This window comes from Triticum aestivum, chromosome 2D (genome assembly GCF_018294505.1).
Source record: "Triticum aestivum cultivar Chinese Spring chromosome 2D, IWGSC CS RefSeq v2.1, whole genome shotgun sequence".
NCBI classification, from domain to species: domain Eukaryota; kingdom Viridiplantae; phylum Streptophyta; class Magnoliopsida; order Poales; family Poaceae; genus Triticum; species Triticum aestivum.
This window is the reverse complement of record NC_057799.1, coordinates 572,784,128-572,791,186: the sequence shown is the minus strand read 5'-3', so window position 1 is coordinate 572,791,186 and position 7,059 is coordinate 572,784,128. Positions and strand designations below refer to the sequence as shown.

The following is a 7,059-nucleotide window of genomic DNA, read 5'->3' as shown; positions in this document are numbered from 1 at the left end:
GCATTTACATCACTGATCTAAACATTTTTATATTTCTTTATGATCTAAGTGATCTAAACGCTCTTATAATATTTCTTTACAGAAGGCGTAGATATTAAGCGGACACAAATCTCCTGGGAACCCCTCACACATGCACGCAGGCTGGGGTAAGAAACAGAACGAAAACAAAGAGGATACTCATCAAGAAACATCGCAGCAGGCTAGAACATTGATATATGCCTTGTATTGGAACGTTGCTAAAAGAGCTCACTAGTTCTGTGGCATGCTATGTCTGATGAGTGAAAACTACTGGATGTTACTTCTATTGCACGCTCTGGAGATGAATGGTTCATTCAGTACATATGCCAGCTTGAGGAGCCTACATGGGTGCGGTTACTTATGCTCTTCTGGCACATTTGGTATGTACGAAACGAAATAGTTCACAACAAATCGGCACCTCTGACTGAAGTTTCAGTCAGATTTTTGTCAAGTTACTTGGCCTCTTTACAGTCCATTAAGGTTCAGCCTACTGCGGATCATGCCAAAGGAAAAATTCCTATTCAGTATTGCTTTCCCCACACTGATGATACTTGCAATATTGATGCAGAGGTGCGCACTGCTTGGTGCCCTTTAGCTGAGGGAAGAGTAAAACTCAACACAGATGGTTCTATCCACGATGGTGTTGGCGGCACGGGCATGTTACTTCGAGATCATGCGGGAGATATTATCTTCAGCTCATGCAGGTTCTTTCCTTCACGCGATGATGTTTTGGAGTGTGAAATTCTAGCTATTAGAGAGGGCCTCATGTTAGCACTGCAATGGAGTAACCTCCCAGTTGACATTGAATCAGATAATCTGGAGGCAGTCAACATGGTGAGAAGTGGAGATACAGACAGATCAAGATATGCTTTTCTTATTCATGAGATTAAACCTAGTATGTCAGAACGTAATTCTAGTATTACTCACATTCGTCGCCATTGTAATTTCTCTAGTCACGCTTTGGCAAACTTTGATAGAATTCATGGCCGAACTATGGTATGGCTTGGTTCTGGACCAAAGGACATTTTGGACGCGGTCATGCATGATTGTACACCTGGTTGAGTAATACTGGAATTATTTCGCAAAAAGAAAAGAAAAAAAACAGGTGTGCAGGGTCTCTACGTAGCAGAGTCTCCGCCTTGATATTATCTCCCGATCCATCAGTTTACGGATACAGATAATACAGAGCGCGTAAACCAAAGAACGTTTTCTTGGAGAGTTCCTGTCGTGACCTGACCTCCTCTTATCAATATAAGCTTGCTCTGGCCAACGGAGCCACCCCAGCAACAAGAACACGCCATGGCTGCCTACAACGCAAGAATCCATATCTTGCTCGTGCTATCCTGTGTTTTCTGCCTCCCATATCACGCTGCCGCATTCACCAACTGCAGCGGGTGGGATGGCTCCGATGTGATCTCTTGCGATGATGCCTTGCTTGCAATGAGAACCACCATGGGCCTAAGCAGTTCCGCCCACTTTGCGTTGTGCATTATGGATGAGCAGACTCGCGATCGCCACGTCAGGCCATCAGTGCCATCAGTTGACTGCAGAGCCAGGTTTTTATCTGATCTCTCTTCCGCGTTCGAAGAATACCAACTTGCAATTAGGCTTTCTGAGAGCATGAGTGGAAGATATGGCCGTAGAGCCATGACCACGAGGAAGAAACAGCCTGTTGGGGTCCGCGGGAAGATCGCGTCGTCGTGGTTGATGCAAGCAGCTGTGGTAGGCTCGGCCTTGCTGGTCTTGATTTGCACCGCGCCAGCCCTTCTGCTCTGCATACGCGGCAAGAGGCTGAGGCAGAGCACATCGGTTATCGAACTCCGGCGAGGATTGGGACCTAGGCAGTTCCGCTACAGCGAGCTTGCCGCCGCGACGGACAATTTCGCCGAGGACAGAAAGATCGGGAGAGGCGGGTTCGGTCCGGTGTACAGAGGCTACTTGAGTGACCAAGATCGTTATGTGGCCATCAAGGAGCTCCGAGCCACGGCCGTGATCCGTTCATGGTCGCTACTCACTCCGATGGAGGCCAGGGAGCATTTGGTTATTGGATCTATCCGCTGGGAGATGGTAGCTCGGGATATCTTCAACCGGTTTGGATGGCGGTCATGTAATAGGATAGGCAATTAGTTTACCTATCTATTTTTAGCCAGCCGGTTGTGGCGTCTTATCATGGTTAGTCTGTGTGCCCAGCCTCTTTAGCTCTGTGTGGGCTGTCTTTTTATTTCTTTTCAGTCGGAGACTTTGGAACCTTGTTGGAACCTTTTATTTCATTAATAAGATGGCCGTATGCATCATTCTGATGCAGAGGCCGGGGAGATCCCCTTTTCGAAAAAAAAAAGCTCTCGCAGGAGCAGACCGCCGTGCAGGGGCGCAAGGAGTTTGAGGCAGAGGTCACCATCATGAGCCGGCTTAGGCACCGCAACATCGTCCAGCTCGTCGGCTGGTACCGTGGCCGGAAACGACTAGCGATTGTCTACGAGCTCGTCTCCGGAGGCAGCCTTGACACCCATCTCTACAGCCCTGACAGACTCTTCACGTGGCCAGAGAGGTACTTCTGCTGTTCTGCGTCGATCGATCTTAGCTGAAAGTTTTTGAGCCTGAGTTGGTAGTGTATATCCAAGCTCTATACTCGCCACTGTCACTGCAGGTACAAGATCGCGCTCGGCCTGGGCTCCGCCTTGCGGTTCCTCCACACGGAATGCGACCAGTGCATCGTGCACGGCGACATCAAACCCGCAAACGTGATGCTGGACGCGTCGCGCAACGCCAAGCTCGGCGACTTCGGGCTAGCGAGGCTCGTCGACCACGGAGCCGAGCCACGGACAACGCAGGTCGTCAAGGGAACCCTCGGGTACATCGACCCGGAGTTCGTCAGCAGCCACAGGCCGGGCGCCGAGTCCGACGTGTACAGCTTCGGCGTCGTGCTCCTCGAGATCGCCTGCGGCAGGGGGCCGACGTTGACGCGAACGGATCATCAAGCCTCGGCGGCGCTGCTGGCCTCGGTCCGTGGCATGCACCACCGGAACCGGATCGTCGACGCGGCAGACCGGAGGCTGAATGGCGAGTTTGACAGGCTGCAGATGGAGCGTCTGCTCGTCACAGGGCTGTGGTGCGCGCACCACGACCCGATGCGGCGGCCGTCCGTTGCGCAGGCCATGGATGTGCTACGATCTGCAGACGCCAAGTTGCCCGTGCTTTCAGAGATGCGTGGCGCCGGGAGGTTCGGTCTTTGGAGGCACAGGCTTATGGGGCCCTGTTCGGAGGTACTCCGCTCCCCAGCTCCACTCCCGGAGCAGGTGGAGTCGTAGTTGAAATTTATGGAGCGGCTGTTTACCAGCTCCGCAACTTTCAGGATTTCTAGGAGCTGGGGGGTTCCGAACAGCCCCTCATTATGGTGATGTGTATGCCGAGAGCTCTGCTTATTTCTCAACTGAAAGTGCGTCCCTTATGACCGATGATTCAGGACACTCCCAATGTATCATATGTTAAGCTACCTATACGTGATTAAAACTTCATTGAAAGATCCGTCTCACATCTAGATGTAAGATAATACCTCACATCTAAATATGATGTCAGCGCCATCTTATTTTTTTATTTGTCATGTTTGTTTGATTTTAATTTGTCAAAGCCTAAAACTAAAACCCAGCTCGCCCCACGTCCGCCTGGGTGGCTGGTCTATACGCAAATCTGGTCGCTAGCACCATAAAAAAAGTCAGCTACCCGTGTAAAAAAGATCTGATCGCTATTTTTTCGAGAAAAAAACTGATCGCTAGTGCTATCATCGACTTGTTAGCTTTTGCGTCTGAACGTTAAAACATTTACAAGTACGTCTCCCATCGCTAGCTTCTAGGCTACACACAATTTATTTATTTTTGGCCTTTTGGTTTTTGCTTGTTTACTCTTATATTTTATAGTTAATTTTTGGTAAGGAACAAAGTTTGATCAAAACATATTTCAAAAAACATGTTCATGAATTTACATAATGTTTATAAATTATAAAAATGTTAATGAATAAAAAATGTTATAATATAAAGTAAACAATCCCTTAATATATGATGATCGTTTTCTAAATACACACTTTTTTTACAATATATATACCATTTTTTTTGATATAAAGCAAACTTTTTTATATAGGATGAACTAAAAGTGAACAGGAAAAAACAAAAAACAAGAAACCAAATAGAGAAAATAGATAAATAAGAAGAACAAAAAATGAACACATTTTATTTTTTAAAAGGTTTTGATAAACAAGAACAATTTGTAAAAAATGAACAAATTTACGAATATTGGAACATTTATTGAAACCTATGAATTTATGACAAAGAAAAAGAATGCAAAAAAACAAAATAAAGATCAAGTTTTTAAAAATAGAAAAATTAAAAGGAGAGGAAAATAAATGAAGAAAAAGATAAAACTAAAAAAACAGAAATAACATGAATAAAACAGATGAGGGTGGATTCGCAATTGGGACTCATCTGCGGTTTGTTCACTGTCGAGGGTGGACTTGCAACTGGAACAAAAAAAGGTCGGACCCCCAGTGGCAAGTCGAGGGTGGACTCGCAATTGGGACTAAAAAAGGCCGGGCCCCAGTTCCGAGTCAAGTTTGGACTTGCAACTGGGAAAAAAAGGTTGGGCCCTAGTTGTAGGCCGAAGGTGGACTTGCAACCGGGACAAGAAAATGTCTAAGCCCTAATTGAGAGTCGACGTGGACTTACAACTGGGAAAAAAAGGTCAGGCACCAGTTGCGAATCGAGGGTGGACTTGCAATTGGGACTAAAAAACTCGCATCCCAGTTGTGTGTCGATGGTGGACTTGCAACTCGGACAAAAAAGGTTGGGCCCAGTTGCGAGTCAAGGGTGGATTTGCATCTTGGACAAAAATGGTTGGGGCCTAGTTGCGAGTTGAGGGTGGACTTGCAACTTAGACAAAAAAAGTTGGGCTCTAGTTGCGGGTCGAGGGTGGACTTGCAACACGGAGGAAAAAAGTTTGGGCCCCAGTTGCGAGTTTAGGGTGGACTTGCAACTTGGACAAAAAAAAGTTTGGCCTCATTTATGAGTTGAGCGTGGACTTGCAACTAGAACAAAAAAAGTTGGGCTCCAGTTATGAATCGAGGGTGGACCTCCAACTGGAAAAAAGGTCGGACCTCAGTTACCAGTCGAGAGTGGACTTTCCATTAGGACATAAAATGTCGGCGCCCAGTTACGAGTCGAGAGTGGAATTGCAACCGGGATAAAAAATGTCGGGCACCAGTTGCGACTCGACCGTGGACTTGCAACTGGGACAAAAAAAGATCGGACCTCTGGTTACAAGTTGAGGGTGGACTTGCAACTTGACACAAAAAGTTCAGGTCCTAATTACGAGTCGAGGTGGGGATTGCAACTGGGAAATGTTGGGCCCCTGTTGTGAGTCGAGGATGGACTTACAACAAGAAAAAAATGTCGGGCCCCAAAAATAGGTCGATCCCTACTTGCAAGTCGAGGGTGGACTTGCAATTGAGACAAAAAAGGGCTTGTTTTAGTTGCGAGTTGAGGATGAACTTGCAACTGGGACAAAAAAAGGTTAGGCCCCAGTTGCGAGTCTTGGCCGACAAGGACGAACTAGGCCTAGGCCAACAACAAGATACATAATAAACAAACAGTGACAAGCGAGGCAAAAGATAGAACGCTTGCACGAAAATTACAAGAACTAAATCAAACGATGAATTTAAAATAGACTTTTAAAATTTTAAAAATCATGGATTTTAAAAAGACCAAAAGAAGAGAAAACATAAAAACCAAAATAAAGAGAGGAAAAAATAAACAAGAAAAAAAAATTATAGAATCTTTTTTCAGAAGACCGAACGAAAACTACAACTTGGCACCCCTAACGCTCTATAAATCACTGAGCGTACCTATACCTTGGCTTACTTCTTCATGCTCTCTTTTTTCTTTTGAGAATGCCTCTCCCTGCTCGTAATTACATTGCCTCACAAAAAGTACAGCCGTCAAACACACGGTCAACCCAACCCACAAAAAATGCACAAAAGAAATTGGTTATTTTTGCCATTGCGTCAGGCCCAGCGAAGACAACGTGACACAACTGATCAACAAACACGACTGCGTGGGACGTATGAGTGCGAGGGACAGTTGCACGAATCTTATTGCAAAACCGTTTATCTTCAGTGGCTTGATACGCAAAAACAAAGGTTTAATTATTTAATATTGTACTCTATATCTTAGATATACCTTCCATTGACTTACTCATTATGACTAACACTACGGGAAAATCTCAAATTCCAAATGTCGTATTGTTTGCCTAGTGTTTTTTCACTCATACTGAGCAAACAAGGCCTTTAAGAAGTGTTTTATAAAACCAGAGTCAGTTTCGCCAAATGAATCATCTTCTGATTTGGCATGCCTCAGAGTATCATCATATATAACGAGGCGAATTTAGATCCAGAAAAGTTTTTGAATTTCTACCACTCTAGAATTCGAGTGGACTTTGCTTCAGTGGCTCACCCTCAGTCAAACGGAACGTCAAGCACGCCAATGGACTTATTGTTTAATTGTTAGGGCACATTTCTCTCATATGATTTTGGTGATTGATGACAATCCTATTTGCGGAGTAACCGTATGCATTGAGCATTTAAGAAATTCTTATATATGGCACAAGACGGTTTTATTTCCCTCGACGAAAGAAAGAGCAAAGGCGGTTTTTCGACGTTTCTTTTTGGTTGACTTGAGTAGTAGGAAATCCGTACTATTAAGAAGGCGCCTGCTTTGGAAAGGTTTGGGTGGAATCAACACATACACAACCCGACATGCACCCACATACCCTTCTGATGACCCACAAGTATAGGGGATCAATCGTAGTCCTTTCGATAAGTAAGAGTGTCGAACCCAATGAGGAGCAGAAGGAAATGACAAGTGGTTTTCAGTAAGGTAATTTCTGCTAGCACTGAAATTATCGGTAACGAGTAGTTTGATAGCAAGATAATTTGTAATGAGCAAGTAACAATAACGGTAAGTAAAGTGCAGCAAGGTAGCCTAATCCTTTTGTGGC

At 45.2% G+C, this 7,059-nt stretch overlaps 1 pseudogene; it reads left to right on the top strand.

The window, feature by feature from the left end:
• Nucleotides 1–1,311: 1,311 nt before the first annotated feature.
• LOC123055946 (probable kinase CHARK) lies at nt 1,312–3,326 on the top strand (annotated as a pseudogene).
• The last annotated feature ends 3,733 nt before the right edge of the window (nt 3,327–7,059 follow it).